We start from the raw sequence: 16,423 nt of genomic DNA, 5'->3' as shown, positions 1-16,423 counted from the left end.
TGGGGACCTTGTATGAGAGGGGGCTTTGGAGGAATGAGAGCAGTCGGCCTTGCCTTTGTGGCCCCCACCCCCACCCCGTTCTGAGGCTGGGAGAGGAGGGTGGAAGAGCCACCTACAGCTGTTTCCTGGGCATGGCTTCCCCACATCTGTCCTACAACCTAGGAAGAGTGAGTTTCAGCCTCTGGCCAACCAGGGGCCCTGTAGTCACATGCTATACCATGTCCTTAGTTGATAGACTTCCTCTCAGGGGTTCCCCAGGAAAAGCTGAGCTGGGGGAATTCATGCCTCCAACTATCTTGAGCCAAGTGGACCCTGCCATGTGGGGCCTGGGACAGGGGTTTGTCTCTTCCAGAGACCTGCTCTGCTGGGCAGGAGGGTGGGGATATATATGAAGCAAACAGAACCAAGTAGACTGGTCTGTACTTTGTCTACGGAGTGCATTCTACCTACCTCTTCAAGAGCATTAGTCCAGAGCTGGTATAGTAGTCAGAGGCAGAAGGATCTGACAGGGAGGTGTAGGCCAGCCAGGGCTACATAACCCTGTCTCAGAAAAAAACAAAAAACAGACCAGGAAAGGCCACTGGCACCTGTCCCAGGCTCTACTGAAGACTGAAGAAAAAAACCAGCATGATGTGTGAGTGCTATACCCGGGCTACCCCAACTCAGAGGGGGCTGGCCTTGTCCTCTGCCCGTAGCTGTCTCTAGCACCCACATTCTTGAACCACAAGTTCTGGCTTGAGGCTGGTGGAACCTGAGGAGGGAAGACCAGTTTCCTCAACAAAGTGGAAGAGTCTGTTTCCAGGCATCCCCTTTTAGCCCAGCCTATTGGGCAGGTACTGTTCTAGGCGCCCAGTGTCTCTGCTAAGGGAGCTGAGGCCCAGGAGCACCTGCCACTGGGCAACTCTCAGCCACGCACAACCTTTACTAGGCCAGAGCTTCTGACAGGATTTAGGCCAGTGACACAGGCAAGGACTGGTGTCTGTGAAAACGAGGTCTACATCAGAGCAGTGTGAGCACAACTCTTAGAACTCAGTTCTGGACATCAGAGGATGGGGTCAGATGTTGTCCTTCCCACGTGTTCCGAGGGCTCTGCAAGCTGCCCTGCCTGGTGGATCTCAGAGCAGTCGGCCTTGGGCACCTTATCCTAGAGAACTGAGAAACTGCAATGAAAAGTAGTTCTCCAGGTGTGGGGTGCCTCTAGAATACTTATCCTGTGCCTGGCCATGGAAGGTGATGTCCTAGTCAGGGTTACCCTTGCCACGATGAAACACCATGACCAAAAGCAAGTTGGAGGAAAGGGTTCATTTGGCTTCTTACACTTCCACATCATAGTCCATCATGGAAGGAAGTTAAGACAGGAACCTGGAGGCAGGAACTGATTCAGAGACCATGGAAGGGGACTGCTTACTGGCTTGCTCCCTCTGGCTTGTCCAGCTCTTTTTTCTTTTTCCTTTTTTTTTTTTAAAATTAAAAGAATTTTTATTGTATTTTTGTTATTTAAAATAATTTTTAACTTTAAGTATGTTTGATCATATTCTTCCCCTCTCTAGAACAACAGCCCCCGCAAATCAAGAAAATGATCCACCAAAAAAGTAAACAAAAAAACCCATCAAACTATAACCAAATAAACACACACACACACACACACACACACACACACACACACACACACACACACACACACAACAAAACCTGTGGCATTACGTTTGTCAACTACTCTTGAACATGAGGCCTGCCCTGGAATGGTTAAGATACCCAGTGTCACTCCATTGGAGAAAACTGATTTTCCCTCTCCCAGCAGGTCTAAATGACAGTTCAGTTGTTAGCCTTTACCCTAGTGGCTAGAATTTCATTCATTCATTTTTTAAAATATAGCAATAAAATATAAGATTAAAAAAACTATCACGTCAAAGTTGGACAAGACGAACCAACAGAAGGAAAAGAGCCCAAGAGAAGGCACAAGAGTGAGAGAGACTCTCATTCACATACTCAGGAGTCCTACAAAAACACTAAACTGGAAGCCATATTATGAGCACAGAGGACCTGGTACAGACCCATGCAGGCCCTGCGCATGGCGCTTCAGTCTCTCTGAGTTCCTATGAGTTTTGCTTATGTTGATTGAGAGGGCTCTGATTTCTTGGAGTCCTCTGTCACCTCTGACTCTTACACTCTCTGCCTCCTCTTCTGTGGAGTTTCCTGAGGTGTAAGGAGAGGGGTTTTTATTTAGCCTGCTTTCTTATAGCACTGGGGACCACCAACCCAGGAATGGCACTACTCACAGTGGAACTCCCACGTCAATCACTGAGAAGATGTCCTACAGGTTTGCCTACAGCCCAGTTTATGGAGAGTTTTCTCAGTTGAGACTCCCTCCTCTCCAGTGACTCTAGCTTGTGTCACACTGACATAGAACTAGCCAGGACAGGTGGAAAGCACTACCTTTTTGCATACCTGTACACTCAACACCCTAGGGCACTGGGGAGTCCTATCACTAAAACAGAAGGAACTCTTGCATGCCTGACATTTCCCAGACTTCAGGACCATGAAAGTCCCTCTCAGGTCCCTTGGTAGCACTTCTTAGAGAAGCCAATGAGGTACGCAGTACTCACACGGATGGCTGGGTCAGTCCCTAGAACCCTGATGCAACCTGATCCTGCTCACTTCCTAAGTTGGGACCCTTGCTTGCCCACAGAAGGCCAGTGCCCCCTCGAGCTGTCCACAACCTCAGAGGCTCAGGGCATCAAAGCTTTCAGGAAGGGTGGTCAAGATAGTCCTAGAATCCTAAGCTAGCCTATGCTGCCTATCACCCACCCCCCAAGCCTGGGGAGAGCAGCTATCCTGGGGCCTAGATGATGCTTCAGATCTAATGAGAAGTGCAAGCAGTTTCATTAAGAAGTCATTGAGAACGTCTTTTTAAGAAGAACATTTGTGGTGCTTTCTGAGTCTGATTTCATGGTAGTGCACAGGAGACTGGGGAATAGTGGGGAAAGGCCATTACCCCTAGGTTGACCCCAATGGAAGGGTCCCCAGAAGGTAACACCTGCCTCTTCTAAACAACTCTTGGGTGACTCTCCTTCTAGTCCTGGTGAATGACCCCTTGGAGAACCCCTGACACAAAGCCTTCTTCCCCACAAGGAGGCCTGGAATGCTTGACATGGCATGCTTCTGTGTAGCCAGTGGTGGGTAGCCACTCCGTGTGGCTCTCACTACTCACCTGCCCTGGGTGCCATGCTCTGCTCTGGCTTCAGATGACACACCCACTATGGCCTCCAGGCCCTGTTGCCAATGCTTCCTTCTGATACACAGGATGGCTATCCAAGGTTACTAGCTCCCTTTCTGCTCACTGGGACGGGGAGCTCCCAGGAAGATGACAGGAGCAAACACTTGGATTTCAGGTACTAGCCAGGAGTGTGGGGAGTGTGTCCTGTGGGAATTTGGAGACATGGGCAGAGAGAGCTGGTACTGAGTCCCTCCCACTCCCATGGACTCCCACAGGAAAGAGATGATCCACTTAGAGCAGAAATTGGCTGGGTCTCTTCCATCATCCACCCCAGAGTGCCACTGGAGAAGCTCCAACACCTTCACCTTCAGATGCCAGTGGGTATGAGTGGGACTCTAGCCAGGTTGGGGGGGGGGGGCTGGTATAATTCCTTCCCAGAATAGTGACAACCTAAGAGCAGACTTTATTCCACCAGTCAGACATCCAGCATCCTTCATGTGAAGCAGTGACATGACCCTCCCTGTTCTACAACCAGCTCTTACTCCATCATCCCTTCTTTCCCTCAGGATTGGCGATCAGTTGTCAGGTGCTGAGGCCAGCTGTCACTACTCTGATACTGAACAGCCTGGATGGAGAGTGACATGGAGGATCTGTGGGTGGAGCCCCAAGTAATAGTATCCCAAGCATGCACAGGGACTCTGTTCTGTCTTTTACCTCCCTAACCCCTACCCCTGCCTGAGCTCCTCCTACCCACCTCTACCAACCTTCTACTCCCTCTGCGCCTCCATGTTGCAGCCAAGGCATGTCCTTACCTGCCTGCTCAGATGGCCCTGGAGGCTGTGGGTGCTGGGACTGTAGCCTGGCAATGTGGGGCAGGGTGAGGCTGGACAGAGGCCTGGACAGCAGAACTTCTGGCCCCAGGACAGACCTGACCTGGCCCTGCACTCCTTGGGGCCACCTTAGCTACTCCTGTGCGCACACATACCCCCTTGGCCCCGCAGCCTAGCCCTTTTGGGTCTCTCGTGACTAAGGAGGAAGGAGGAGAGGGGAAGGGACAAGGGCAGAGTCGTCCCTGTGGGCTTCATCAAGCCTGAAGCCCTGTACTATAACTATACAAAAAGGGAAGGCTTAGCCTCGCCCCCGCCCCCAACTAACTCCTGGTCTCTGTCCACTGAGAAGGAAGGCCCCAAACCTGGACACTTCCAGATGCTGCCCGTGGTGCCACACCCTGGTGTGGTTTCTGCAGGGCCTCTTTTTCCTCTAACTCTGAGGTCACCACTGTTGGAGGTAGAAAATTAGTAAAATAAAGTAAAAGAAGATAAAAGTAGGTGGGCTCCGCCCATATGTGCTTTGCGCTCGGTTCTCAGAGAGACTTCTGGCATTCACAGATGTTTGCTCTTCAGATTTGGCCTCCTGCCACCAAGAAGCTCCGCCTGGCTCTCCCTTCCATGTTCCCCATGTCTCCCCATGTCCTGGGATTCCCCCTGCCTGCCAGGCTCTGGGGCTGCTCCCAGTTGCCTGGTGTTTGATGGCGTCTTACCCCCCTGGACACTGCAGAAAGAGCAAGGGCCTAAATGGGATTGACTCCCATGGGAGCCTCCCCCTCCGCTGTCCCTGTCTGCCATGGAAAGGAGTGAGCCAGGAAGAGAGAAGCTACACACGGCAGAGCACACACCCATACCCACCACACACACACACACACACACACACACACACCACACACACAGGTGGGGGTGGGCTGTCTGAATAGCTAGGTTGGGCCTGTCCCTGGCTGTCATCTGTTCAGGAGGGTTAAGCTGTTTGGTGCCCCAGAAACCCAAAGAAGCTTCCAGAGCTGACCAATGCCTAGCCAGAAGGAGGGGCTGTGGCTGGAGGGGGAGCTGCCCACAGGTCTGATCCAGGACTGACTTCCTCCTCCCGCAGCCTCTGTGGATTCAAGGAAGATTCAGCGGCCCCTCCTGCTCTTCCTACGACTATGGCTACTGCTGTCACCAGCCCAGACCCCCTTCCTGCCCGCCCCCCTCCGGAGGCGCCAACCAGCCTCTGCCCCAGCTGGTTTATTTTTAGCTCCTGCCCTGCCTGACACTGCCTTGGATTTTGCACTGGGATCTACCCGAAGCCCTTCCTAGGGTAGGCAGGCTTTGACCACCGGAGGGCACAGGGAGGGCTTCCTTCCTTGTGATTCTAGGAAGTGGCAGGAAGAGTGGTATTCCTGACCTTCCTGACCAACTGAGAGATGGAGCCTGGGAGTGGGGCCCAATGAAGCCCATAGCAGAACAGATTCAGTGTCCACAGCTAGAGGGGACAGTAGAGGCTGAGGAGCTGGAATGTCAGTCTGAAGAGAGCAGTTGCAGTCACAGCATGAGGCCTAGTCTGTAGGGCATAGGTGGGAATCACAAGTTGGGACCATAGCAGTCTGAGGGTGGACATTAGGACAGAGAGGCAGCTGCTCATAGAAACAAGGGGCATGTGCTGATTGGACTCTACGGGAGACATGATAGCAAGGCCCATGTAGTGGTAGTGACGGGATAGTCCCAGGTAGGAGGGAGGAAGAGGGGTTGGGGCAGACGGGCCTGAGAGGTCCAGGGTTTCTGGAGCACAGGACTGGGTCCTCATGCTCCCAACCTTGCAGAAGGGTTACATCCTTGCACAGGAGAGGGTTTGAGAGATGAGTGCACACACGGCAGGATGCACACTCAGCAACACTTACTCTGGGACAGATCTATGCAAGTCATACAGCTCATCAAGAAGGTCCCTGGAAGATCAGCGGGAAGCCACACAAAGCATGTCCACCTTCTTCAGTCCTGCATGGAACGGGAAGGCCAGGACCCAGCAGGTGACACCAGCAGTGAAGACACCAGCCCATGGGGGCCCTGGATGGACCTTGTCAAGTATGAGTCTTTCCCGGTAGCCACTCACCGCAGAGGTCCAACCTGACCATTTGAGGGGCTTGCTGAGTGGTTGGTACAATGAGTGGGTTTTATTTAGTGTGTTCACAGACAGGCACACACAACACTATAGTCTATTTGATGACATCACCATGTCCTCTGAAGGAAAATCCGTACTTTTTAACTGTGTTACCCCCAGACCTCAATGGCCACTACTCTGACTTCTGCCACAAGAGTCATTCTATCCTAGACGTTCATGTCCTGTGTCCATGGAGTCACACTGCACATGGTTTGGGTCTTCATCCCCTGAGTGTGTTACCAAGGTTCATCCACGTTACCTGTATACTTCCACGCTCCAGCCTTTCTAAGCCTGAAGAATGCTCTGTCATGTGGGCGTGCCACATTTCACAGTAAGATTTTTGTTGTTTGGGTCGGTGTTTTTCTGAAGTGATAGAAATTGAACCCAGGGTGATGCACAGGCTGGGAACATCCTTTATCTCTAACGTGCCCCCACAACACCCCCATTCTGCTGACCCGACAGCCCATCTGTTGATAGACCTTGCGCCATTGTGAATTAAGCTGCCAAGAACGCTGGTGCACGGGTTTCTGTGTGGACAGGGGTTTGTATATGGTCACTGGGTCCTGTGGGTCGCAGCTACATGTCATTTTCAGACAGCAGCCATGGTGGTGACTTCCAGTGACAGGGGAGCCACTGTGGCCAGCTACCAGCTCTATTAAGGGCAGGACTGAGCTGTGCCTTGGCTCCCAGGTCTCAGACTTGGAGGCATCCAGCCCACAAGACCAGATTAGCTGCTAAGGGTGGTCGCGAGGGATGGTAACCCTAGCGGGAGGCCCAGCCAGGCACTCTAGATATTCCTGCTGCAGACATGCTGTTCTGAGTGCCTTAGGCCAGTGCTGAGGCAGGAGGCACAGTCTTGCATGGTGTCCCGGGTTCATGGTAGCATGCTTTCGGGGTAGCACCCAGGACGGCACTAGATTCAGAGTCATCCCCTTCCTTGCGCTGAGCTTCCTCCTGTGCTGGCAGTTTGGGGCCAGGGCACACACTCCCAGCCTCCGCGGTGAACACGGAGCAGGCAGAGTCTGGGCACACGGTACCTGCTGCATTAAGCGCAGTCCACACTGGCCCTGCTGTGTCTTCTCCTGCCTGTAATCTTATCACACATGGTTTAGGGTCTGCAGAAGGTGCGGCACGGTGCTGTTCTCAGCCTGGAGATGGACTGGTTGTAAGTATTCCGTCTTACACGTTGTTCCCTAGAGCTCCTGCTAACTGGCAGCATTCCTACAGACAACAGGCCCCTTCTTGGCTTGGCAGCATCCTCCTCACATATTGTACGTTTTCCTCTGAAATGTTTAACGTGCTCAAGTCTAGCTTCAATCACATCAGCTCTATGGCAGACTAATCACTTAGCCTGATTGTTGAGCTGCATTTGGTTCTGGGATTTTTAAAACACAGAAGAAAACAACCCTACCAAGCTCCATACCCACAGACCGCTGCGCAGCTGATCCTTCACAGGAAAATGTATTGCCCTCTCTGGGGCTTTGTGGTTGGGTTAGTGTTTACTGGGAGTGAAAATTGTTTTACCCACCAGCACAGTGCCTAGAATGTTGGACAGATGTTAATTGTGTTATCGATGCCAAAACTGGAAACACCTTGCCCCTTCCCAGAGTTGAGCTTTTTGGTTTAATTACTATAACTGTGATGGCTGAAACCGAAGCGCGTGTGCATTCGGAACGGGAAACACTGATGTTAGAAAGTAATTTCAGATCTGCATGCATAGCTGGGGATGGAGATAGCAGGTGTGTCAAAGAGCAGGGCTGCTGGCTGATTCTGGCACGCGTGTGGGGGGAGGGGGTAGTGTGACGGTGCCTTCCATGCATGCCCATGCTGTGTTTATAGCTGGCGATGATTTCTCATCTGCAGTGACTCCATGATTCCAAGCCTTATTCCTTAAATGCAGAGGCAAACAGCAGTCTGTTCCGGTAGACACAGGCTGCAGGTCATTTGGTGGTGGACTTGCTGGCCTGGCCCAGGGCCTCTTTCCCAGACCCCTGCATTGCTCCAAGGTGGTATGTGTGGGTGGGTGGGGGACTGCTTTGGCAGCCAAGGGATCTTTTTTATTTCACAATTAATAGATGCAAACACGGTAATAGACTTAATATTTTAGAGTTGTCTTTGATTTATACAAAGTGAACTAATAGTTGGGGAGTCCCGCGTACTTTTCGTGGTTCCCCTGTCCTTCACTTCTGGCAGTGGGGTGACTTGTCTGGCAGAGCTGGTATCGACACTGTTACCGACAGCCATCTGCTCACCACATGAGAGTGGACTCTCTCTCGGAGCTGCACATTCAATGGGTTTGGGCATAGTCACACTGTCACATCTTCCATTGCAGCATCATACACAAGCCTCTGTCCACAAATTCTGCAATCCACCGTTTCAAGTGAACAAACACACAAGACCACGAAGAGCTCCAGTTCCAGTGGCACATTTGCTAAAACATCAACAGCACAGGTGTGGGGAATAGTGATGTGTTTACTCCAAGGCGCACTGGGTATCAAAGACCCATATTCCTCAGACCATCCCCGTGGCTTTGAGCCTGGAGTGAGAGTGGGCAGCGCTTGAAATACTCAAGGCAACGATAAAGTGAGGTGACCGCATGTTATCTACTGGAAATGAAGTTCCAAAGCTGCTAATATTCTCAAGAGAAGGAAATGACTATTTGAGTCAGAAATCAGTGAACATAAAATGTTAGTTTTCCTTGTCCAAGTTCCTAGTCCCCATGGATTAAGTCTCTACTCTATAGACATATGGAAATATTGTGAATCAGAAGAAATAAAATGCTAACAGGGATAAAAAAATGTGTTTTCAAAATCAAACATGCTGTTTTTGAAACTCCACCTTCATTAGCACCAGGTGGGCTTTGACTGCTGTCTGCACAATGGCTCAGTGAATTCACTGATCTGCCCTGAGAAAAAGCAGATTGATGAGGAGAAGCTGATTACGCTCAGTGGCAGGAGGTGTGATTAATGCCTACTCACACAGCAACCAGGATGGTTCCATTTCACTGTCTTCCCGTGACTCAAAGACAGTGGCTAAGAACCCCAAGAGGGAAAGGGAGAAATCCATTCCAGGGACCCCAGGCATCCAACAAGCATCAAGTGTCACTGGTCGCTGCATGCTGGAGGCCTAAGAAGTTGGTTGCAGGAGCTCCACCATCATCAATATCATCATTATCTTCATCTTCACCACTATCACCAGAACCATGGTCTTACCACCATTATCACCATCAACACCTCCATCATCTTCGCTAACACCATATCACAATCACCTCTAACATCATCTTCATTAGCACTTTGAACTCCATCACCGTCATCATAACCATCATCTTTGACACCCTCATCTTCAACCTAAGCACGATCACAACCATCTTCATGTCTTCATCATCACCACCATCATGACCGTGACCTTTATCAGGGTCGTAGTCACTGTCATTACTGCTGGCAAGCCAGGTAGATGAGGTGGGGGGGGGGGGCTGACTCCTATTGATCAAGACCCCACGTAGAGAAGTGTGTACTGTGTGAACGGACATACAGACCCAGAGAAGGGAGAATACTGACGTAGAAAGGAAGTGACAGGGTGGCCCTGAGAGTCCTGCCAGCACTAGGCATCCTTGTTCTTGGTGGTGTTTCAGACTGTGCAGTTGCCCAGGGCCTCCACGTTCTGCCCTCCCAGGTCCTCTTCTGCTCTCTCCTACCCTGTCTATTCATTCTGCATTTTCTACCCTTGTTTTTTAAACTTCCTACCTTCAGGAAGCACATACACTCCCTGCCCCCTGCAGGTCTTAGAACTCAGGGCCAGCCAGAGCCAGGGGTTGGCATCCAGTGTAGGAAGAAAATAGAGTTGGAATTCTGCCTATAAATGTCTCCATCCCTTTTCTGGTGACTGATACTCCATCCACACAGAGCTCTCGGCTTGCGGATGCTCTGGGGATCAGATATGCCAAAGACCCTTCTAGTTAGAAGGGTGGGGTCTACTGCATGCTCATTCCAGCCTTCCATGATTATCATTCTGAGCCATCCACTGCTTGCCGGCATCCAGGCCCCCTGGAAGCCACCCCTATGCCCCACAGAAAGCCCCGATGGCAGGCCCTGACATGTTTTGTACCCTGTAGCTTGGCAACCATGGGATAGAGTGGGCATCCTGTCAACATTCCTAGGACTCTCTCTCATCCTCTAGCCCTGCCTGGTCTCCATCAGCATGTGAACTCACACTTAAGGTTACTCTGGGGCGAAACTGGGAATGAGGCTCCCGTCAGGACCCCCCCCCCCAAGACTGTTGTTCCTTTCTGTGTGTACTGGGCCTCATAGCTCTCTACCCTCATCCTGCTCCTTCTGGGCAAAGTTGGACTGTAGGTCTCTTTCTTCAGATCCTCCTTTCCATGGCTTTTTCTCTTCTTTTTTAAATCTCTAGTAAAACAGGTGTTTCATGCACAAAAGCACTCTGTGGACACCACAGACCAGAGTGGAGACAGATAGGTGGGAAGAGAGTACCCATACCAGCTTTCTTTTTCAGGTTCTAGCACAAGGTACCAAGGGTAGCAAAACTTTGGGCTTAAAGGAGTGATACTTGTCTACTTGGGTCCTTGAGGGAGCATCTCCTCTTCATCTGGCACATCCCTGGTAGTTTGAGCTCCAGATAGTCTCTGAGCTCATCCAGCATATGCCCCAGGCCTCCCCAGGCTCTGCAAGACATGGTGGTGACAGCGTTTCCTAGGAAACTGCAGCTAGCTGCCAGACCAACACGCCTGTGCCCCTTGGGGCTTCAGTGGGTGTAGGCTGGGATGCTCCAGAGGGAAGGTGTGTGTCTGTGTGTAGTGAGATGAGGAGTGAGGGGGGTGAGGAGGCACATGTGTATGTGTGTCCACAAGAATACTCATGTGAGTATGTGGTACTGTGTGTGAAGCATTCCCATGTGAGTTCTGTATTTGGGATCTTCATGGAGTGCATGTCTGAGTGTCTTGGGTCTGTGTTCTCCAAGCCTCCGTACGGATGTGTGAGCTTGTGTGCACTGGGCTTTGGTGTGCCTCTAAATCCATGTGGGTGTATGTATCTTTCTGTGTCTGTTTGTACGTCTGTGTGTACACAGATATATTTGAGGAGCTGTGTGCGTGTGGGCAGTGTATTGGGTTTCTGGAATACTCTTGTGTTCTCTCTCCGCAGGTCTGAGACTTCCTGGCTGCAGCCTCATGGGCCCAGAGCCAAGCTTGCTACCAGCCAGCAATGCACCACTCCTGCCCTGGAGCCTTCAGGTAAACTAACTGCCTTTAGCAAACAAGCGGGTGGGGTGGGCGGCGACAGGGTCACCAAGGCAAGCACAGACCTGGCTGAGAGCCTTGAAAGTGGTACCACTCTCCCAAGCTGACTACCTAGCAGCAAGAAACAATACTGTCTTCAGATCAACCCCCTTCCCTGAGTCCCACCTGCCTCGGGGAAGACAGGATGTCGGAGTGGTGTAAGTATGAAGGAGGGGCCACTGTCAAGGAGGACTTGGCGGGGTGGGGGGGGTGGGGGGGTGGGGGGTGGGGGGTGGGGGGTGGGGGGGGGTGGGGGGGCCTCCCAGGGTGCCTGAGCAGGAATCAGGGTGGGGCCTAGGGAGCAGGGAAGGAGGACAGGAGGGAGAGAGGGGCTTCCAGGGCTAGGGTTGCAGTTGACACAGGCCTCAGGGAGACAGGTCTCCTCCATCACCTCCCCAGCCACAGCCTCCGCATTAGAAATGCCACGGGAAGCAGGGACAGTGCAGGTGAGCCAGTCTGCAGCTATGCCTGAGAATGGGGGGGGGGGCAGACCAGAGATCCAGAATGGGGGCAGGCCTCACAAGCAGGAACTATGGGACAGACAATGACAGAGCCCCCAAGAGGTTCTCTGGGAGAGGCGCTGCAGCTGGTTGTAGAAGGACGAAGGCTGACCTGAGCAGAGCCATGATAAACACCTCTGTCGCAGGCTCACCTAGAGAAGCCGGCAGCGCCAGAGCCTCGGCTCCTCCTCTGCAGCCCAGGCCCCAGCGGAAAAAGCTGAGAAAGCACCAGGCACACCAGGCACAAAGAAAGGGACGGATAGGAAGGGCTCAGGGACCCCAGCGTTCAGAGCTGCCAATGGTCTTCTCCCACAGAGCACACTCAGGCCTGAGCTGGGCCTGCTGTGAGGGGTTGGGGGTACCTCCATAGACAGGAAGGATCGCATGCAGGCCCTTGTCCAGTCAGCAGATGTGGGCCCAGTAGAGAAGGAAATGCCTTCCCCACCCCCAGCCAGTGAAGAGCTGGGCCCTAGCCAGAAGGAGTGACAAGCGGGGAGGACAGCAGTCAGGGACAGGATGGACAGGATCAATCAGACCCTCATTCCACCCACTGCCACCCCATCGTCCCCTCTCCCACCATCCTGTTTCTGCATCATCCTAAGAGAGGCAAATCTGAACGTTTGATTCAGTATATGGTGCTTCCTCTTTGCTGACTAGAATATGTCTGCTGTAGGAGCAAATGGAAAAATTAAAGCATGCAGAATTTGCATAGTTAAGCTGGGTGTGGTGGCACACACCAGTAACCCCAGCAGCTGAAAGGCAGAGGCAGATGTGAGGCCAGCCTGGGCTACGTAGTGAGTTCCACAGAGCCCAGGTTCCAAAGGGAGAACCTGTCTCAAGGAGAGAGAGAGAGAGAGAGAGAGAGAGAGAGAGAGAGAGAGAGAGAGAGAGAGAAGAAACTTACACACTTAACATTAAAATAAGCAACCATTTCCCCCCTTAAGTGAATATTGGACTAGAGACAAGATGAAGTCAGTCGATGCTGACAGGTATAAACTCCTTTTATTATTATGTGCTCCACTCTGGCTAGGGTTAGGGGCCTGTGCTGTCCATGTGGGTGTGTGGTGCCCTCCATAAACCCTGCACCTGTCTGCTGCCCTTACTTGCTCTAGGCAGAACTTAAAGGACAGAGCCAGGGAACATCTTCCTGCTGACCTCAGCCAGGACCCTGCAGCTTCTAGCTTCCTCCCAGAGAGCTCTGCCTCAGGGAATATTTCCCTGTGGACTTATTGAACAGGACCACCATCAGCTCTAGAGTGCTCCTGTATGTTCCAAAGCCTGATCTTTGTGCATTGTGTCTGGGCATCCTGGATACCTGATTGACACAGGATATGCTAAATAAAGTTGTGTCTGGTGGGAAGAGGGGATTCTTCTCCTGAGGTGGATGCCTGGTGGTGCCCTGTGGGGTGGGGGACTCTAACAGTGTCTGGAGGAGAAATATATATATATATCTTAGTGTGGGCACCTTGAGCAAGCAGCAGGCAAGCCTGATCATGTGCAGCCAGCGGTGGGTACAATGGCTGCCAGTCACCATTCCCAGGACCTGAGCAGGCCTTTGTAACTGTCCTCATTATTTTGTGATACAATAAATATTAGACCTGAAAGATGATAAACAATAGAATTTTTTAGATTTATTTTTTCTTATTTTAATTATGTGCATGTGTGTCTATATGTGGTATTATGTACATGAATGCACATGCCCACAGAGATCAGACAGAGGTGTCAGATCTCCCTAGAGCTGAGGTTATAGGCAGCCTGATGTGGGTGCTGGGAATTGAACTCAGGTCCTCAGGTAGAGCAATATGTGCTCTTAACCACTGGACCATCTCTCCAGCCCATAATTTTATTTTTTAACTGTAGCCTGGGAAGTTCATGATTGAGCCTCAGCTGGTCTAGTGTCTGGTGAGGCTGCTGTTGCTTCCAGAGGGCGCGATCTCACTGGGTCCTCACACAAGAGAACAGTCAGGAAGGCGGTCTGCATCCCTCCAGGCCGTCTATAGGGACAGAGCCTGGAGACCTGATTACTTCTAAAGTAAACCTCCCAACGCAGTCCTCTTGGGGGTTAGGTTCTAACATGAATTCAGAGTGCACCAGTAATCAGTCAGCAGCAGAAGCCAGGAGGGTTGGTTTCCTGAGTCCTCCATGCTCAGTGTTTAGCCAAACACTAGTCTAGAGGGCACTGTGGAGGCCCTTTAAGAGGGAAGATGCAGTAGGACCCAACAGCAGAGCCAGACAGACCTCAGGGATCCACTGAGAGAGCCTGTTAGATGGCTGCTCCCACGACACAAGCTTTTCCCTATCAGGGCTCCCAGGCACTGGACACCTACTCAACCAGCTGACATCCTGCGGTTGCTGAACACGACCTGGGCGGGAGACTCCACGGCACTCAAAAGCAAGGATCCAGGAAGCCTCTCATTTAGTGGGGATTATGACAGACAGCAAGGGCCCTCAGGGATTCAGATCCCAGGGAACACCCCACGTGAGTACAGAGTCTGTCATAACCTTTTAAATGTTCCTCTACTCACCACTCACTTCAAAATACAGGCCATGTGTCCAGGGCCTCTAAGAACAGAGAAGATGGCACGAATGTTACCCTAATTCAACCCCAAAGGAGCAGACAGGGTCAAGGCAGCTTTTTGAGGGGGACCAAATCCAACAGACACCTTGCTTGTCCCTGAGACAACTGCTTGCTCTACAGCCCAGAAATGTGCCATATCTCAGCCATAGCCTGGGGACAGAACAGGTGAGTGGTATCCAGATAGTCCCAAGTATAGGGACAGTCACTGAGCGACCTTCTTTTCTCTGAGCCCCATGGGGTATTCCAGTGTACCTGCCAATAGGCCAGGGCAGAGAAGTTCTGAATATACCCATGACCTCAACTCACCCCAGCCACACATCAGATTCCTATTGGGAGACATCACGCCCTAATGGGTGATGGCCTCTGTGCACAGGACTGGGGCTCTCCATGTATGCAGCTAGCTTGCTCATTTCACTATCCTTCCTGGAGCCACGCTGTGAGGCTACTTAGGAAATGCCAGGCCTCTTCCCGGAGCCTGGTGGCATCTTTCAGTGTATCAGTTTACTCAATGCCTTGACAAAACTCCTGTCTTAAGTTCCTCCAGCACTTGAGGGAGGAAGGGTTCATTTCAGTTAGAGGGACACAGCCCACCATGGCGTGGATGTAGTGGCAGCAGGAGCTTGAGGCCGCTGGTCACATTGCACCCACCGCTGAGAAGCAGAGTTGGGCATGCTAGTGCTCAGCTCACTTTCTCTTTGTATGAAGTCTAGGACCCCAGCCCATGGAATGGTGTTGCCCGCAGTAAAGGTGGGTCTTTGTACCTCCGTCGACATAACCTACATAATCCCTTGCAGTCATGCCCAGAGGCTAACCTAACCTACATAATCTCTCACGGGTGTTCCTAGAGGACTGTCTCCTATATGAGTCTGGATCCTGTCAAGTTGACGACATGAACAGTCACCGGCAGTGATTGCAGCCATGAAGCACCCTGTTCTCCAAAGTGCAGGCCCAAGCTGTTCCTCAACAGTGCCCAGCCCTTCCTGAATGCTCCTTGTGTTGCTCTGTTCTCACTTAAAACTTGTAGCTGTTCTTTATAAGCTATGAAGAAGCATAAGGATGGAGCTGAAGAGATGGTTCAGTACTTAACAGTACTTCCTGCTCTTCCAGAAGACGTGTTGAGGTGCTAACAACCGCCTGTAACTCAAGCTCCAGCGATTTAATGCTGACTTCTGGACTCCTTGGCACCTGCACACACCGAGAACATATTCTTACTGTCAATAAAAATAAATCCTTAAAAAAAGAGAAAACATAAGGAAACATTCTTAAAAGAAAATTAAAATTACCCACATTCAATTCACTAGAGATGAAATCGGTTAACCACTTTGATGTATTTCTTTAGGGGATACGTATGAGTGTGTGTGTGTGTGTGTGTGTGTGTGTGTGTGTGTGTGTGTGTGTGGTGTGTGTGAAGGCAGCTGAAACAAATCTGAGCATAACATCATTTTACTTCAAGCATTGAGGTTTGTTTACACAAACAGGGCTGTTCAGGGCAAATTTTACACTCAGTAGTCCCCGAGTTGGTCCTAGTTGGCCATTTGGTTATTTTGTACCGAGTCACCCACTGATGGCACATCCTGCTGGAGTGTGGCCCCCAGGGAGGGTGTCCTGTACTTCCTGGCTCCAGGTGAAGTCATGTCTAAGGCTCTGGTCTAAAGGACCAGATGGACTGCTAGGAAACATAGATGCTCCAGAAAGATATGCTTGCTGGGAATGTTTTATCCCAAATGCAAAAGAAATGGCAGACACAGCATTGAAATGAGAACCATGACATTTCCCTTTCTCTCCTGGAACATTAAGAGTGACATACGCTCAGTGGAAAAATCACAGGAAAATGTCAGTTAAGTAAAAACTATTTCCCTGATCCTCCT

General features: G+C 51.3%; 1 long non-coding RNA gene across 2 annotated transcripts; it reads left to right on the top strand.

The window, feature by feature from the left end:
- The first annotated feature begins 1,636 nt into the window (after positions 1–1,636).
- On the top strand, positions 1,637–15,851 carry LOC128094746 (uncharacterized). 2 transcript variants are annotated; one of them, XR_008213040.1, is made up of 4 exons: positions 1,637–10,980; positions 11,344–11,432; positions 14,281–14,456; positions 15,401–15,851. It is a non-coding gene; the product is annotated as an uncharacterized LOC128094746 (long non-coding RNA). The 2 variants fall into 2 exon arrangements; XR_008213039.1 differs by lacking the exon at positions 1,637–10,980 and adding an exon at positions 10,998–11,060.
- Positions 15,852–16,423: the final 572 nt, after the last annotated feature.

The sequence above is a fragment of the Peromyscus californicus genome, unplaced genomic scaffold (assembly GCF_007827085.1).
Source record: "Peromyscus californicus insignis strain IS unplaced genomic scaffold, ASM782708v3 Scaffold_4__1_contigs__length_199733344, whole genome shotgun sequence".
NCBI lineage: Eukaryota > Metazoa > Chordata > Mammalia > Rodentia > Cricetidae > Peromyscus > Peromyscus californicus.
Note: the sequence above shows the minus strand (reverse complement) of the source record. Positions and strands in the feature narration are given on the sequence as shown.